General features: G+C 39.4%; 1 protein-coding gene across 1 annotated transcript in view; it reads left to right on the top strand.

Annotated features, from left to right (window-relative positions):
- SLC2A12 (solute carrier family 2 member 12) overlaps positions 1-17668 on the top strand; it is a 50797-nt gene that overhangs the window by 20386 nt on the left and 12743 nt on the right. The gene's annotated exons all lie outside the window — the stretch shown is intronic.

Genomic DNA, 17668 nt, shown 5'->3' with positions numbered 1-17668 from the left:
TGGCTTATACGTGCTTTGTGAAATGCTCAGAGCCAGCATTCACCCGAAGGGTAATTTTGCCATTATCTATCACATGAGAATACTTTAAACACTAACTGATTGGAGATGAACCAGACCTTGAAAGATATTTATTGCCCAAGAGAATATATTGTTTTATGAAAGCACAGTTTACTGGGATAACACTATTTTTTACATATCATTCCTGAGTTTCTTCATAGGTAAAAGGGAAAAAATCAGGATTTTCTTCAAGACACAATAGTGGGTGCATTCTAGTAATAATGAAGAAGGGAATTATGATTTGGGAAGGAGGATTCATTATTTCTTTAAGTGTATTTTATCACTACAGTAACCTCCCTGGGCACTTTCTTCTATTAAGCAGGAAAATGGGAGTCATGTTACTCTTATTAAACAGAGCCCAAACAATTCACAGGGAGATAGCTACAAGGGTGTTTTATTTTATGTAACCAGTCTACTCCAATGACAATGTTTAAACCCTTCTCTGGAGCAAACTCTCTAGGGTTTACTAGAATAGCTTGTTTGTTGAAATTCCCTAGTCTTTTAGCCGCGGCCTGAAAGTCTAAACCTCTCTGTAGAGAAGGTTTAAAAGGTCTTTTGTACATCTCACTAGAAAATGAAGTGCTTAATCTCTGTCATCCTCAACTCCCTCCTCTCTCTCTCTCTCTCTCTCTCTCTCTCTCTCTCTCTCTCACACACACACACACACACACACACACACACACAGTTGCTAATAAGGATCAAGGACTAAGCAAACTTGCTCAAATAAAGGGACATGTTGGAAGTTGTGAATATTAGGAAGACATGGGCTGTGTTGAGGGAAAAGGAATCTCATGGACAAATGTGGGTCTCTGGTGTCAGGAACTGGATGATGTTTCTGGACAGAAAGTCGTTTGAGGGCTGTGCTAGTGATCAACTGTTAACTCATTAACTATTTATTCAAGTAATAACCAAGAACAACAATAAATGCTGGGGAAACAAGAATGAACAAGACAGATAATGTCCTTGCCTTCAAGGAGATTATATACTCCCATGTTTGCTTCTTTCTGGCCAGCAACCACCAAGTTTGTCCTGCTTAATCTCAGTTAGTTAATAACTGGACTTGCACATGGCTGATATGGCCTCTCCTCCAACTCTACTTCTTTATCTTTCAGTCTACTCCTAGTTCTGACATCAGTTTCTAGATATCGATTCATTCAAATGCCAGAGCAAGGGAGGAAATCTGATCAACTCTGCTCTTTGCTGTGCCAAGTCATAGGTCCAATTAGATTGGGCCACATGGCCCAAAACATCAGTGATCAGAAGCTTGTCCTTCTTCAGGCACTTTAAGTAAAACAATTTCCCCATAAGGGGCTGTGCAGGGGCAAATAGAGGAAATGCCTCGGATCTCTAATTTGTTCCTAAACCCTGACCCTGCTTTTTAAAGACTTAACAATGATAACTGTCATTAAAGAACAGTTTCCTGGAAACAGGTTTCTACCATTATTTCACTTGTTTTAGCTATTACTGGCTATAACAAATTATGAAATACTAGGTGGTTTAGACAACAAATGCTTATTTCTCATAGTCTGGAGGCTGGGAAGGCTGAGGTCAAGGGGCTGGCAGATTCTTCTTCCTAGTTTGTAGATGCCACCTTCTTGTTGTGTCCCAACTTGATAGAGAAAAAGAGAGAGAAGTGGGGGAGAAGAGAGATATGAGGGCATTAATCCCATCATGGGGGCTTCACTCTTGATGATCCACCAATTAGGTCCCCAAATCTTCATTTCCAAATGCCATCATATTGGGGATTAAGGTTTCAACATATAGGGGGCACAAACATGAAGTCCACACAATACTTCTATGGTTACTCTGATACATAAATCTAATGAAATCTGAGCGAGGGTCTTCCATTTTTATTTTCAGAAATTGTTTAAACTCTATGAGAAGGACAAGATATGAGTGCTGTCCTGTACCCAGGAACAACTTGACCTTGTTTGTGAATTTTTCTACATTAATAAGTATAAGAAATGTTACTCTTTTCATAAAATTCAGGTGGTAGGTATTGTTTCATCGATTTTCAATTCCAACATCTTTTTTTCCCTGAATATTCATTACAAAACTAAAAATATTTTTTATATCAATCCAAACATTTGAAACATCAAGAATTGACTAAGAATCTAAGAAAAGCTTAACAAAAAGAAAATAATGCCCTGCTTGCTTTAATTCAGAAAAACTTTCAGGTTGGTAGAGAATATGACATAGTGCATATTATAATATGAGAAACACTGATATATAACTTTCAGAACAAGTTTATTCAATGGTAAGAGTTTTCCTAAGGTCATGCTACCCTTCCCTCATTAGTTTTTGGGGTAACTTTGAAACACATAACAAACCCTTAGTCACTAATATGTCATTGATACATTATTATATTAGAGCAAGAGTTCCCTTTTTCAGAAAATGCAATCTGATTTTGAAAAAAAATAATTATTTGAGGCTGTTTATTTACCCTTTAGAATTACTAAAATAGTATTCTATATGAATTTTTAAAATAAAATTTAAACTTTAGATTCAATTAATATTTATTGATGCCTATTATGTCAAATGCTGTGCTAGAAAGTTTTTACATACTTGGGAAGACTTCATTTTACCTTCACAATAAGCCTGTGAAGAAAGGGTATTCACCAAGTTTTACAAATGATGACACTGAATCTCAGAGAAGCTTAGTGACTTGCTCAAAAAATGAAAGCATCTCTTGTCTTCTGATAGTCAGCGTTAATCACCAGACCAAGACAAGAATAGGCAGTCTTGTGTTGGTCTTGATAGTCAAGGTTAATTATTTTTAGTTCAGTCTTCTCCATGAGGATGCGTTGGATGTAAGAATGAATGAAAATAGTGTATCATTGTCGATCACATGAGTCTATTAAATGGCCAACCCTGCATTTTATTTAACATAGACACCCACTCTCTTTTTAAAGCTCTGCTAGGTAAATAAGCATACACTTTTTATAAGGCTAAGGTTACGGGATAAAAGGATAATGATAAGAATACAGAAATATTTGATGTACATTTACCTGAATAAGTGAACTTGGTTAAAATGATGTATAATATGTACATTGATTAGAATTCAAACTAGCTGTAACAAAGACCAAAAAACATTGGCTTAAGCAAAATATGAGTTTCTTTCTGTCTCTCACTTAACAACTAAAACTGGTTAGTTCTGGGCATGGTGGAGGCTCTCAGAGTCAGGCACCTAAATTCTACAGATAATGTCCCCAGATCTCATTGTAGCTAGTTTTTTAATATTTGTTCTCAGTCTATTGTGACGGCTATTTAAAAATATGAATATGCATTTTAAAATTTCATCACCCTTTTCTGACAGCTAATAGTGCTTTGAGAATAAGTGCGATGCACAAAGTGCAGTCAATGAAAGGGAGAGTAGGTGTAGAAAGGCCTGGAATAATAAGACAGTAGAGGGACACTGATCAGGGCCACGAAAGGAAGCTGGTGAAGATGTCTGTGGAAGGCTGTTGCCTCTGCATCTGACTCCAGCCTGAAGTCTCTGCAGGTCAGCAGGGCAGGCCTAAGGAAAGGCTGAACTCCCCGCTGGGAAGCAGAGACAGCAGACCTTGCTAGGATGATGTGGAATCTGGGGGAAGAAACTAGAGCCTGCGTCTGTCTCTAACCGCATCAACTCCAATGATGGAGGCCACCTGTAGAAAAACCAGTGTCCTTCCAATAGAGCACTGACACAGTGACTGTCTTACTATTTAGAGAAACTGGAGGAGGTCTGGTTCCACCAACTGTTCCCCCATATCAGCAAGGAGAACCAGCAGGTCGCAACAGTATGCACAAGCTGCAGTGATATCCAGGGCCCTGTACCAATCCCACCAAGCGTAGGGCTGAGGTGTCACTTGGGCTTTCTAAGTCTCATGCAAATTTCTCTTCCTGTTAACCCTGACTCCTGACTAGACAGGGAAGGAAATTCTGGGAAATGTAGTTCCAGCTTAGCTAAATTGACAGAGTAAAAAACTGCCAGAGTGAACATGGAAAAGAATATTTCAGAGGTCAAGGGCCCTGCACTCTGTCTTCAGTTGCTGTGAGAGACATTTATTTCTTCTCATGAAAATATTAATTATTAAAATATATGGCTAGATTACATTCCATCTACTTCTAAAACAAAGAGGTGAAGTCATTTCATTAATGTCTCTTGGCTTTTGTTTCTTTAGCTATAAAACAAAAAACACTCTTCTGCCAATGCATCATGAAAGCTTTCATATTTATTTTCTCAGGGACGTCAATTATCTCCCTTGAGCTGATGACTCTCACTTATCTTCAGTTCTATCAACTCATATGACTTCTAGTTCCTTTTTTCCCAACTCGTACTGGATTTTTCCACTTTGATGCTTTACTGACAGCTAAACACAAGAAGCCTGATGCTGAATTCTTATCCCTTCCCACCGGGGGAACTTCCCTTTTCTTTTCTTGGGGCAATCACTCTGCCAGCCACTCAGGTTTGATGCCCTAGGACCTTTTCCCAATCCAGTCAATGACCATATGCTCCTGGGTTTTCCCTCACAAATGGCTGCTCTGCTTATCTTTTCCTTCCTCTTTCTGCCATCATTGCTCATCGGTCCTGGCCATTGTTAGAGTGTTATGAGATTGGACCTGTAGTTCTCTGCCGTTTTGGACCTTTCTCATGTCCATCCATCCTCTGTACCAGTATTCCTTTAATACCATTCTCCTCCTGTCACTGATGTCCACACACCTTCCGTGTGTCCTACTTTCTACCACAGCAAAGTCAATCGTCGTCGTCGGCAGCCATCCGTCTCGAGAGACGATGGTGTAGCTTCTTAAGAGTCTATCTGCACCGCCGAGAATGGTTGTGCAGTCCGACTCGGGAGTGACACGGTATCTGTCTCCTCCCGTGTTGAATCGACATCTTGTGATGACGCTGGAGTGTCCTCTCCAGTGAAGCTGAAGCTACAGAGCCTGGGCAGGGTGATACGGAGGGTCTGCTGTTGCCCATGCAGCAGACCCCCCCTCTCTTCGCAGCTGAAGGGTCCAAGGGAAAGACGGAGTCAATACAGCTTGGCTTCAGGTGCGCCGCAGGAGTTGCCGGTGTTGACTACAATGTCAAACCGCCTTAGGGACTCCGGCTCCGGATTTTCTGTCGGGGTTTACTCCCTTAGCCTTTCCCCTGAAGAGGTATGCCGCAAGGCAGCGGAGGTTTTTTGGAATCAGAGTTTTCCTTCTCTGATGTGCCCTGACTGGAAGATCGAACCAGCGACACTTAGCTCGCAGGCCGACGCTCAATCCACTGAGCCAAACCAGCCAGGGTCACAGCAAAGTCAAATGCTTTGCAAAATGAGAAGATTAGGAATTATCTAGTCCCACATTCTCCCTTTATCAAAAAGAAACAAGAAACACCAGGAGATGGAGATCACACAAATTTAAAAATAAAACCCCAGGCATCAGAAGCCAAATCCCTGCTCTCTCTAATACTATATCACCCACCTTTGAGGGGAAAATTACATGATTTTCAAGACCCTCCATCATCTCACCCAACTCTATCAGGGAGTTTGCACAACTCTGGGGGGCACTGTTTAGGTTGTAGTTCTGGAGTTGTGCTCAGGGCCACCAGTCATACAAAAGTGCATCTAGGTTCCACATTAGACTACAAAATGCATGCTGCCCCCAGAATTGTGCAATGAGCCAATACTTTGTCACTCTGGGCTTCTTTATTTCCCGATACTGTACACTTCCTCTGCTCTACTCAAATCCTTCCTATCTTTAAAGCTCAGTGAAATTCTTCTTTCTTCTAGGAAGCTATTTTTTAGGAATCTGTATTTGTATGAACTACTAGTTATTTATACTGTAGAGTAGGTCAGTTCTGGGCTATAAGAAGTTTGAATTTAAAATCAGAAATTTTGGGGTCTAATCCCAGGTCTTCTACCTACTGACTGTGTAATCTTTAAGTCATTTATCATCATAAAAGTGTTTCTAATTACGAATCAGCCATGATAAACCTGTCTTATCTCACAGAAAGAGCATCATGTGAGCTAATGCATGCATGTTTTGGGTGCTATAGAGTATAATATAAATGGAAATTATAGTGTAATACATACATGGTGTAATAGATAGTGTAATGTAATGTAGTCCTTACTGATACATGGCTTCTATATATTTGTTCTGGTTTATTAGCCAGAATATGGTTACTAAATTATAAACTTTTTGAAGAAAGAAATGATATCTTATATTTTTTCTTTTCACCATTCAAGTGAGCACTGCACAAATCTGTTTGAAAACCATGTAGGAACACATTTGTGTTTCTAAGGAGGGGGAGGAAGGACTTTAAAAATAAGATGCAGATATAGGAAAAATCTAAAGCATGCTTCTTCACATGTATCAAACTATCTATGGGGCAAACTAAGTACATAAGTTAGAAATGTGAGGCTGCCAAAGAAATTGCTGTTTCTGCCAAACACCATCACGAGTTGTTTTTTTTTTTTTTTTCCCCAGAATAATTCATCATATAGGCATGAGTTTAAAAAAATCTTTCTGTTTATGCTCATAAGAAAAAATGTAGGGGAGTTAGTGCTTCCTGGAAACAAGTAGTGGGAGGCAGTTAGGGTTTTTCTTTGTTAAATCATAATTATTTGGGAATTTCAGGTACAGGGGACCTAAAACTAGCCCCAGATTTTTTTTTTTTTTTGCCAATTCTGCTTTTTGCAATAACATGGTGAAGAGGGTCCCTTTGAGAATTTCTTAGACCAACACCAATACTAGTAGTTAGAGAATCTCAGAGTTGAAGGATGTCTGAGTATGGGAAATGGAAATAACCCTTAGTCATGTGGTTTCTCCAACTTATAATTGCAATTTCCAAGGACTGAGCTGGGTATTCACACCTGAGCCTGGGAAGCATGCAGTGCTCTAAGCAGAACAAGAGTTATTTCCCATCATAGTTTCGGGTAATTGACTCTTCTCAAGATCTGAATAAATGTCTTTTTTTTAATTGCTAAGAGTCAGTCATTTTTGTTCATGTTCATGTTGCAGTTTTTCTTTTCTAAAGAAAGCATATCACAGGAATTCCAATTCAATCACTAAAATTGTATCATAGAACATTAATATAAATTGCAAAAACCAGTTGGAGTTTAAAGAAGATTTTTATGAGGAGCAAAATTTTCATACCAGATCTTGAATGCATTCTAAAGCTTATTAATTAACCTAATGTGATTATTGCTCAGGTATTTCATTTAGAGAGTCGATTGCTTGTAATAAAGTAAATCTTTTCTGTAAGTAGAGGTATAGAAGAAGTATTTGCTGTTCTAAAGTAAAATTGAAAGCAAGATTACACCATTTTTATTAACCCTCTTTAAATATGGGTTGGCTTAGAACAACATTTCTTAATTGCATTAAATTATACCATGATTCCCTTTGCCAAAGAAGTGTTTATATTTTTAGGTTAAAGTGTTATGTCCTACATCATTTTACCTTCTGGTGCTCCATTTCCCTAACTGTAAAATAATAGGGTTGCACTAGAATCTGAAACTCAGGAGGGGAAATAAATTAGATACCAAGTAATCTTATATATTGTATTTTATGCATTTAAAATAATATTCTAAGAAAGAATCCATAGTTTCATCAGCCTTCTGAAGGCATTCCTGGCCCAAAGAGGTTAAGAACCTCTGCCCTGCATCTTTTTGTAACTAATACTAAAATTCTTCCATCAAACAAAATCAGGATACATACTCCATTGCTCTTGTTGGAGACTATTATTAAACATTTTGTTTGATCTTTCACTTCAAAATATGTTCAAAGTATTAACCTTACTCTCCACATTGTTTTGAGAATGGTCTTGATTATCATTTTAACTTCTTTTAAAAACTGAATATTTTTCTATGGTGGTTCAAGCTTCAGAGTAGAACCAAAGAGTCCTGATATTCCAAGGACTTAGTGTCACATGAAGATTTCAACTCACACTTCAAAAGTAAAACAGAGGGGACTTCAGTCAAGATGGCCACAGAGGCAGATGCAGCTCACCTCTTTGCGCAACTACATCAAAATTGCAACTAAAATATAGAACAGCCATCACTCAGAACCATCAGAAATTGAGTTGAATGGAAGTCTGACAACTACAGAATTAAAGAAACCACATCCATCCAGACTGGTAGGTGGGGCACAGGCATGGAATGGGCTGGTCCCACAGCCATGAGTGGTAGATAAAAACTTGGGAGGGATATCTTGGGAGTGAGGAATCCCAGCCCCATACCAGGACTCCCAGCCCAGGATTCCAGTGCCAGGAAGATAAGTCCCCAGAACTTCTGACTGCAAAATCATCAAGGATTGAGTTGGTGGAAGAAACTACTGGAGCTCCAGGAAATTCATCTTAAAAATCCCACACATGGACTCACCTACTCAGACTCACTCCCTCTGAGCTCCAGCACTGGGGTAGCAGCTTGAAAAGCACAAGTGGCATAAAGGGAGGAACTGAAGTGTCTGGCATCAAGGCGAGCAGAGGCCATTATCCCTTTTCTAAACCATCCCCACATAGAGCCAGCAAACTGGTGCCGTATCTGATACTTAACCAATATGGCTAACACTGTTTGACCTGCCATTGAGATCCCCAGAGACTCCACCCCACCCAATTTATGGGCCCACACAAGCTGCTTTTTCATATGAATGGCTTGTCTTGGCTTATGCTTTAAAACATCCTAAATCCTCTCAAACAAATGACAACTGGTCTCAGTGACCCCTAGGCCCGGCATTAGCAGCACCCAACCTAGATTAACAGCTTGGCTTTGCTGGGAATCTCTAATTCCAGCACAAGTAGCAGCCATCTCAGATTATTTTAAAGTTCATGCAGGGTGCCCTGCACAAAACACAGGTGGGGGCTGACCTTGGTCTGCATCACTTGGGAAACCCTAGAGGCAACGCACTCAGTGGACAGCTACAGATCACATTGGAGAATCACCACCCTGCCTATGCACATCTGATCCTCCACAGAGGGTGAAGGTGGATGGTAAGTGGTCACAACCAGTTCTTGGAGCTGACTGGCCTGGGTAAATCCCTCCCATTGATCTGCAACAACAATCAAGGTTCAACTACAAGAGGAGGATGTACTCAGTCCACACGGAAGGGGCACCCTGAGTACCCAGGTTGGGTGATAGGGGAGGCTGTGCCACCAGACCCTACAGGACACCCTACCAAGACACAGAATCAAAGCAGCTCTATCTAATACATAGAAATAAACACAGGGAGGCTGCCAAAATGGGGAGACAAAGAAACATGGCTCAAATGAAAGAACAGATTAAAACTCCAGAAAATGTTAAGTGACATAGAAATAAGAAATCTCTCAGTTGCAGAGTTCAAAACACTGGTTATAAAGATGCTCAAGGAACTTAGTGAGGATCTCAGGAGCATAAAAAAGATCCAGTCAGAAATGAAGGATACACTAATTGAATTAAAGAGCAATTTTCAGGGAAACAACAGTAGAGTGCATGAAACTGAGAATCAAATTAATGATTTGGAACATAAGAAAGCAAAAAACAACCAATCAGAACCACAATAAGAAAAAAGAATTCCCTCAAAATGATGATAGTATAAGCAGTCTCTGGGACTACTTCAAGAGGTCCAACATTCACATCATAAGGATGCTAGAAGGAGAAGAGAAAAAGCAAGAAACTGGAAATCTATTTGAAAAAATAATGAAAGAAAACTTCCCTAATTTATTGAAGGAAATGGACATGGAAAAACAGGAAACACAGAGTCCCAAACAAGATGGATGCAAAAAAGGCCCACTCCAAGACACATCACAATTAAAATGCCAAAGGTTAAAGATAAAGAGGAAATATAAAAAGCAGAAAGAGAAAACCAGGTAGTTACCTACAGGGGAGTTCCCATAAGACTGTCAATTGATTTCTCAAAAAAAACTTTGCAGGCTAGAAGGGATTGGCAAGAAATAATCAAAGTTATGAAAAACAGGGACCTACAGCCAAGATTGCTCTACTGAGCAAAGATATCATTTAGAATCAAAGGGAAGATAAAGAGCTTCCCAGACAAGAAAAAACAAAAGGAGTTCATCTTCACCAAACCATTATTATATGAAATGTTAAAGGGATTTATTTAAGGAAAAGAAGATAAAAACTATGAACAATAAAACAGCAAAAAAAAAAAAAAATACATATCTATCAACAATTGAATCTAAAAAACAAACTAAGCAAACAAGAAGAACAGAGACAGAATCACAGATACAGACAGCATTTTGATGGTTGCCAGATGGGAAGGGGATGTAGGCGAATGGGTGAAGAGGGGAGGGGATTAAGAAGTACAAATACGTAGTTACAGAATAGCCATGGGGATGTAAAGTGCAGGATAGGAAATGGAGCAGCCGAAGACCTTACATGCATGACTCATGGACATGAACAATGGTGTGGGGATTATCTGAGGGAGTCAGGGGTGTTGGGTGGAGGGAGGCAAAGAGAGAAAAATCAGGACAACTGTAATAGCATAATCAACAAAATATAATTTTTTAAAAAAGTAAATCAGAGATGAGCCTGAACACAAAGCATAATGTTATTATCTCATGAGTTCATTTGAGGTGATATTTGTTTAGAAACCTAGCCTTTCTTAAAATAGCCACTATAACTCAGAAAAGTGTGTGTAACTTGTTCTGTTCACAATAATTACTAGGACTTTTTAAAAATCTACAAATTCCTATGTCTGTAAGTTAATTAACCTCCTTTTCCATGTCAGGGTTAATACAGTTTCATTATGAGCAAATAAAAGGAATTTGTCCAAGGTCACATATTAAGTTCAGTTGTGAGTCTGTGACTGCCATCCTTTAACTACCTTTGTATTCACACGTTCGAACAGATTCTTACACTGGACACTGAATGACAGGTGATACTCAATCATCTCTCTCAATCTTTCCTACCAAATAAGCAGGAGTTGCAGCAAGAAATCACCTTGGAGAGACAAACAAGAGAAGAGAGAGAGAAAAGGCCTTGGGGATTCATTGATTCACTCACTCAACCAGCATGTGTGTATGGATTACCCATGAGGTAGTGGGCATGGTGCCAGGTGCCAGGGAGTCAGGGATGGCTGAGTGAGATCCACACCCTTCCCTCAAGGAACTAGTGTGTGGACAGACAGTAAGCTAAAACAATGAAGATGTACACAATACCACTCCTGGGAAGAGAAGCATTAAAATTTAGGCAGAGGTAATAGTGATAAGACAAATGAAGGATAAATGAAAGAGCTTGCTTGGAGGTGGGTTATTTCAGATAGGGTGGCCACAAAAGGCCTTTCTGAGATGGTGACATTTGGGCCACAGCTTCTATGAAAAAAAATAATGTGAAACCCTGGGAGGAGAGAGTTTTAAGCAGGGAGAATGGCAGGTCAAATGGCCTTGAGGAGGATATGAATTGAAAGTTTAGGAGAACAACAAGAAAGCCCATTGAAGCTGTATAATATGGTGTTTGAATTGGGACAAAGCTTTTGCATCATTTTGTGTCCCCACTCTAAAAGTTAGGACTTAGGGCAAGTCCCTTCATCTCCTTAGGCATCAGTTTTCCTGTCTAGAGAATGGAACAATACTGTATTCACAGTGTAATTGTGGGGTTGAATGATGCAATCTGTATAAAGTGTACCTAGTTGAGTGTTTGGTTTTCAGCATGGACTTAATACATTTAGTTCTTAGTACTGTTAAGTATCTGGCTATGGTCAAACTGAGATGCAGAGTTCTGATAACGCCAGCAGTGACCTCAGCAGGCGTTTTTGCTTAAGTTATGTCGGGACACACGGGACATGCTTCATAGCCTTATGCTGAATTATGATGCCATGGCCCTCCTCACCTTCCTTCTATAAATCATTCTAGTTGGCTGGAGACTAAAAACATACAATAGTGGCTTGAAGTATGGTTCAATTCTGGATTACCTACAGTAAAGAGAGCTTCCTAGAAACACAGACAGGTTGTACAGAAAATCCCAAGGCTTTGGTGAAAGGTGAAGGATGTGATGTAGGCTGAGGAGCATGCAAAGGTCCGCTCTTCTAAGTTGATACAACTAAGTTAGACTATATATCCTATGTGCACAAAAACTGTCTTGTTCACTGTTGCTTCCAGGGCCTGACACACAATAAGGGCTTGATAAATATTTGTTAAATGAATCAAAAACACCTCAAAAAAAGAGAGAGATGTTGCTGGAGATCTCTCAGCACCTGCCATTAAAGCTTCTTCTCTCTCTTGTCTGGGGTTGGTACATCCTGATCTCCTGTGGCATAAATCTAGGGAATATATGATAAATGTGGTTTGTGTGGAACCCTATGGATATTTGACCAAAAATTATATCTGAGTCAAGTTACTCAGTTGAGAACTCAGGGCCATCTCCAGTCCAACTGATGACCAAAGAAAGTTCACATTTTAAATGTACTAGAAGTAAGATCATTTAAAAAATCAACAATGTTAGACAAAATATCCATTTCCAAGTACCTATTGATTTCTCTAAAGAGGAGACCCAGACCTTCCCCTGGGGGAAAAAAATGAGATTAGCTATATCATGGGGTGGTTATTACCACCTCGGATTAATAATTGAATGTTTTTATATTTGACTTTGCCAAAAATAATTTAAGGTAATTCATGGTATTCTTAGGAAAAATATGTGAAAATATGAACCTGAATTTGGGGGTTGTTTTTGCTTAATTAGCAGTAGAGCTTACAGAAATATTTTACTGGATTATTTCAGGCTCAAGAGTCACATTAAATTCCTCAGATATGAATGGGTAGTCCAAAGTTCATAATAGGAATAAAAGGTCTTTGTAGAAAAATTATACCATAGCCATGAGTAATCAAACTCTCAGAAACTACAAACCGGATGATATGTTAGCCCACTTGCAAGCTAGCAAGTTGGCCTATCACAGTTTTATGAATATTGGCAAGACTGCTTGATCAGAGACAAAGAACCATTTACTACTCCCAGCAATAGCAATAGCCAGAATATCAGATTTGCACCAGTTCCCCAAGCCCCAATACTCACATGACCACATGAAGAGGATCAGGTGACACCTACACACATGATGAGTTATTTTAGAGAAGAGGAACCCCAAGTTTAGGAAACCCAAATATTTTATAACAGGCAGTAAACCAGCTTGATTTATTTTCTGCATGGAGACTTTATCTGTAATTGACTGGATAGTAAACATACCTTTGCCCCAGATGAGACACTACATCTATCCTCTAAGGCTGTTTGTATAACAAACATCCTTGGAAAGTTACCCTGGTCAAAGATGGTCAGACATGCAGAAATGCAAGAGACCCATGGAGAATTGTCTCTCACCTCAAGTATCCCGAAAAGGCTGATTTTCTGTTTTAAACAAGAAACAAGAAATTTTTAATGTTCTGTTTTAAACAAGAAGCTAGAATGTTTTAAGGTTCAAAGACTATAGAACCTACCTTTGTTTGGTTTGGCTTTATTGAGTTTCATCAATCTTTTGGAAGATGGGTATCAATAGGAAGAAAATGACTCATTTGCCATAACACTAAATTTAGATTGTATGTCTAAATAACTCTAGCTTTTCTAAAAGAAAAATTTCATGTGTGGTGGCATAGTTAAAGATGATGACGATCCCAGGATGTGGAACAGTAGGTTCTGATTTAGAAGTTTACTTAGCTGCTTCACTCCGAAACATACTGGGTTTAGAGGAAAGAGGCTTACAGATGAGAAGGACATCAAATGTTTCAAAAGAGATTTTAATATCCTTCATATTTCTCTGTAGACCCCAGGCTCCTGATATTAGAACCATCACAGTCAAAGGCTTGGTTAGTATTCATCATCCTTTCCCACCATTCTTATGATAATTATATATCTTTAGAGAAAAGGTGTATTGCACAAACTGTTCTTAAAGCATGAGAGTTTTCTTATCAAATGTAGCCATTACACAATCATGTTCACACACTGGGTTTGTGTTAAATCTATCTACCTTTAAGATCTTGCCAATCTTTTTTTTCCTTTTAAAGATTAGATTTCAGTTATTACCATATTCACACTGCTACTGTTCCTTTTCTTTTTTTTTCAGTCAATTAAGTTAAAGGTCATTTTGATTGATTAAAGTGGTGAATTATTTGGTTCTCTGGTGTTAGTCATTAAAATAATGCAAAATAAACAAAAAATAGTATCTGAATGGTTTTACACTCAATTTGCACCCAAGCAAAAGAGGAGAAACTTAAAGACATTACGTGCCTTTAGCTGAGGAAGTTCCATTTTCCTCTTTGGAGTTAGATGGTGAAGCAGTTGTACCTAACAGAACCAGAGTCTAAAACTGCACTTTGCAGCATAAGCACAGCTAAACACATAATGGAATGACACCATCAGTTCTGTCACTGTTGGTCACTATTCACATCATACATCAGTGCTGAGCTTTTGCTTCAGCCCAGCACAACCCTAGTCCTATGTCCTTGAAAATTATGAACATGAGCCAGTAAAGATATTAAAGAAACAGACTAAGGTTTTAACACTGTATTAATAAACATAAGCATTCATTTTTTTTACTTCACTATTTTCCAGAACACAAGGTTAAGAATTTTTCCAAGGAACATTAAAAACTATAATATTTTTCTGATTGAAGTCTAAAGCATCTATTATGAATGCTACATTTATACATGACATTCACGTTCTATTTGAAACCCAAAAGGACTAATGTCTTGTAGCTCTTGCTTTTTATTTTATTTTTTCATTTTGAACTCTAGTTCAGTAGTCTGCAAACTAGGACATGCATACTCCTGGGGGCTCACTTTCCAGAATATTCCTTTAAGGATACTTCAAAGGAAATCCATTTCAATGGGAAAAAAATCAGTTTTCTAACATTTCTCCTTCCCCTCTCCCCAGTTATGTGTACTCCCACTTAAAAGAAAACACACCTATTACCCATCAGAAATCTTATGATACATGTCACACATTATAAAAACCTCAGAAACACTAATTTAAAGGACAATTGGTGTAAGTGTGGAGTGGAAAAAGGACTAATAACTAGATAATAATCATTTCCTAAGCCTAGATATTTTCAATAATTTGCTTTTAATAAAACTGAAGAATAACCTATTCAAGTTATCGCTGATATTACAAATAACTTGTTAATTGGAAAATTGATGATTCTATTATTTTAAAATTTCTTTAACTCCCCATCTATTTTCATTATTCTTCAGAACAATAAATTTCATCTATTTAGAGTAGAAATGTATCATGTTATTCTAGAAATAAGTGGCATTCATGCTGGAATGTCTTGGTTTGTTATTTAGGATATGAAATATTATATTCTTGAATGAAATATTTCTTTTACAAGGCCAGGAGTGAACAAAACTCAGAGACTGAGAGAAAAGAGACCACTAAAAAAGTAATTAATTAAAACTACCACATCACTGTAGAGTTGAAGGTGGTGGCCTAGAGTACACTTTTTAAAGAATGTAATTTTTCCACTTAGGAAAATTATGACACCAGAATCTAAACATCTGGTTGGAAGGAAGTGGGCATATTCCCTTTCAAATGCACATCTAAGTAGCCACCTGCAGTGAGAGAGATCTCTTGTGCTGCATGCTACTTGCAAAGGCTATAGAAGCCATACGAGTTGGCTTCACTCCCACCAAGCGAGGGACTCTGGCTCCTGAGCAAATCAAGTTGTTAAAATCTCTTCAGGCTAAGCCTAGAACTTCCTCCAAAGCTGGTAGGAATTTTCTGGTAGAAGTTTCAAGACCTCCATGAGACTGCCAAACCTGGGGCCGCCACACCAGCTGGTGCAGGGAGAGCTCAAGCCAAAAGCCAAGTGTGTCTGGAGAGCAGCAGGTTTAAATCTGAAAGCACAAGGAGGGAAACGCAGCCTCCGTGGGAAGGCTGTGGCAGTGGCACAGGACGGGCAGATGAGCGTGCAGTTCACATGTGCTAGGGCTCATCATTTCCATCGACTGCTCCTGCTAATCCAAGTCCATGTCCTCCCTGGCACACAGAGACCATCAACATAGTTGTCCTTCCTGGCCTTTTTATGACACTCTGTGCAGCCACAAATACCATCTGCAGATTTCATCAGGACCAGGCAAGTCCTGACAGGCGGCCTGATTTAATACCACGTGAAATGTGAGTTCCAGCATCTGTGCGCAGTTATCTCCCAGCAGATCTAAAATGTCCTCAATCCTTGCAGCATAGAGAAGGCCTTAAAGGCATGCGCAGATGCTGACATTTATAGAGATATATGTCGCTGAGGCAGTCCTGGGATGATGGGGTTGAAGGCAGGATTATAGGGGTCAAGGAGAATTGTTTCAGGACCTGCCGAACTGCAGCAACTGCGCTTGCTGGGGGGTGTTCGCTGCATCTCTGAATACTCTGTGGAGTCCTCACAAGCAAATAGCACACAGCATCTCCTGTGGGGCTATCACCAGGGGAGGGGACAATGAGGACAGCCAGAGGCAGCATGGCATGTGGCAGTAACTTGATTTTCCTTGGGGGAGAAATCAGGCCATCTCATTAGAAAAAAACATCAGTGCTTTGAAGAACTTTACACTTGTCATTACAGACAGCAACATATTCAGTCCTCAGGTGATGGTTTATATCTTTGTTCTCCTTACTTACAAACTGAAACAAAGTGCTTGTGTCTCTTCTGTCTGGGGCATTCACAGCCCAGTGCCAGGGAGCATGGGGGCCTATAAGACTCTGACCTTGTCTTGCTCCTAAGTCCGCCATGGAAAGGCTCTAACCCTTTTAGTAAGCTCCATCTTGTTGTAAGTACCATTTTGACTTTTACTTCATGCTCTCTGGATCTGAAAACCTGTGATCTTTATGGCTCTGAAATCATAATTAAAATAGTATTCTTATTTTTGACTTGGCAGGCTCCATATTAGGAGGAGAACTATCCTTATCAGAACACTTGTCAATTGTTGCAATGTTCACTCTATTAGATAAACCAAGGCATCGATTCTTGAATTCTTTCTATTAGAAGTAGAATTTAGAAAGCATTTAGAATTCTTTCTAAAAACAAATAGAAGCTTTCAGCAATGACACACTATCTTTTGAACTGTCAGGTGCAAAGTTTGCCTGACAAGTTTCCATGCGAGACTGAGGGAAGTCTCTCTGAATATTCAGTTATTGCCCTCTGACAGGTCAAAGTGCCCAAGGACTTGGCTCAGTGCCACAGTGAATACATGCCTAGGAATGGGTGTCAGTGTAGATCTTGGGTGTTCCTAGGCAAGCCTTTGGCAATGCAGACTGAACACTTACAACTAGTACTTTGTGTGTCTGTCCCATCTGCTTGTTGGTGAGACCCACCACTTTATGTAACAGCAGCACCAGTTCATCCTCATCTGTGGCCCACATGGCTCTGATGACCACAGCCACGATTTTCCCTAAACCCCACCAAATAATTCCAAGAGGCCACCATGATGAAAGGTGAGGAGGGGAAGAAGGGGGTTTCAGAGGCGATGAGGCAGGAATGGAAGTAGATCACAACAACCTGTGCTAATTCCTCCACTAAAAGAAAATGGGAGTCTCCCTTCCCTTCCCTCCTCCCGACGGCTGCTAGAGCTAAAAGTGAACGGGACCCTTGCTCCACCCTGAGCCATGTTAAATACTCACGGCAAGAAGGGACACAGAGAATTGGTCTGTGGTATAGATTGTTTAGCTTCAAAAAGTTGCATTTA

Source organism: Furipterus horrens, unplaced genomic scaffold (assembly GCF_987537825.1).
Source record: "Furipterus horrens unplaced genomic scaffold, mFurHor1.1.pri manual_scaffold_6, whole genome shotgun sequence".
In the NCBI taxonomy this organism is placed as follows: domain Eukaryota; kingdom Metazoa; phylum Chordata; class Mammalia; order Chiroptera; family Furipteridae; genus Furipterus; species Furipterus horrens.
The sequence above is the reverse complement of the archived record's forward strand: the minus strand, read 5'-3'. Positions and strand labels throughout refer to the sequence as shown.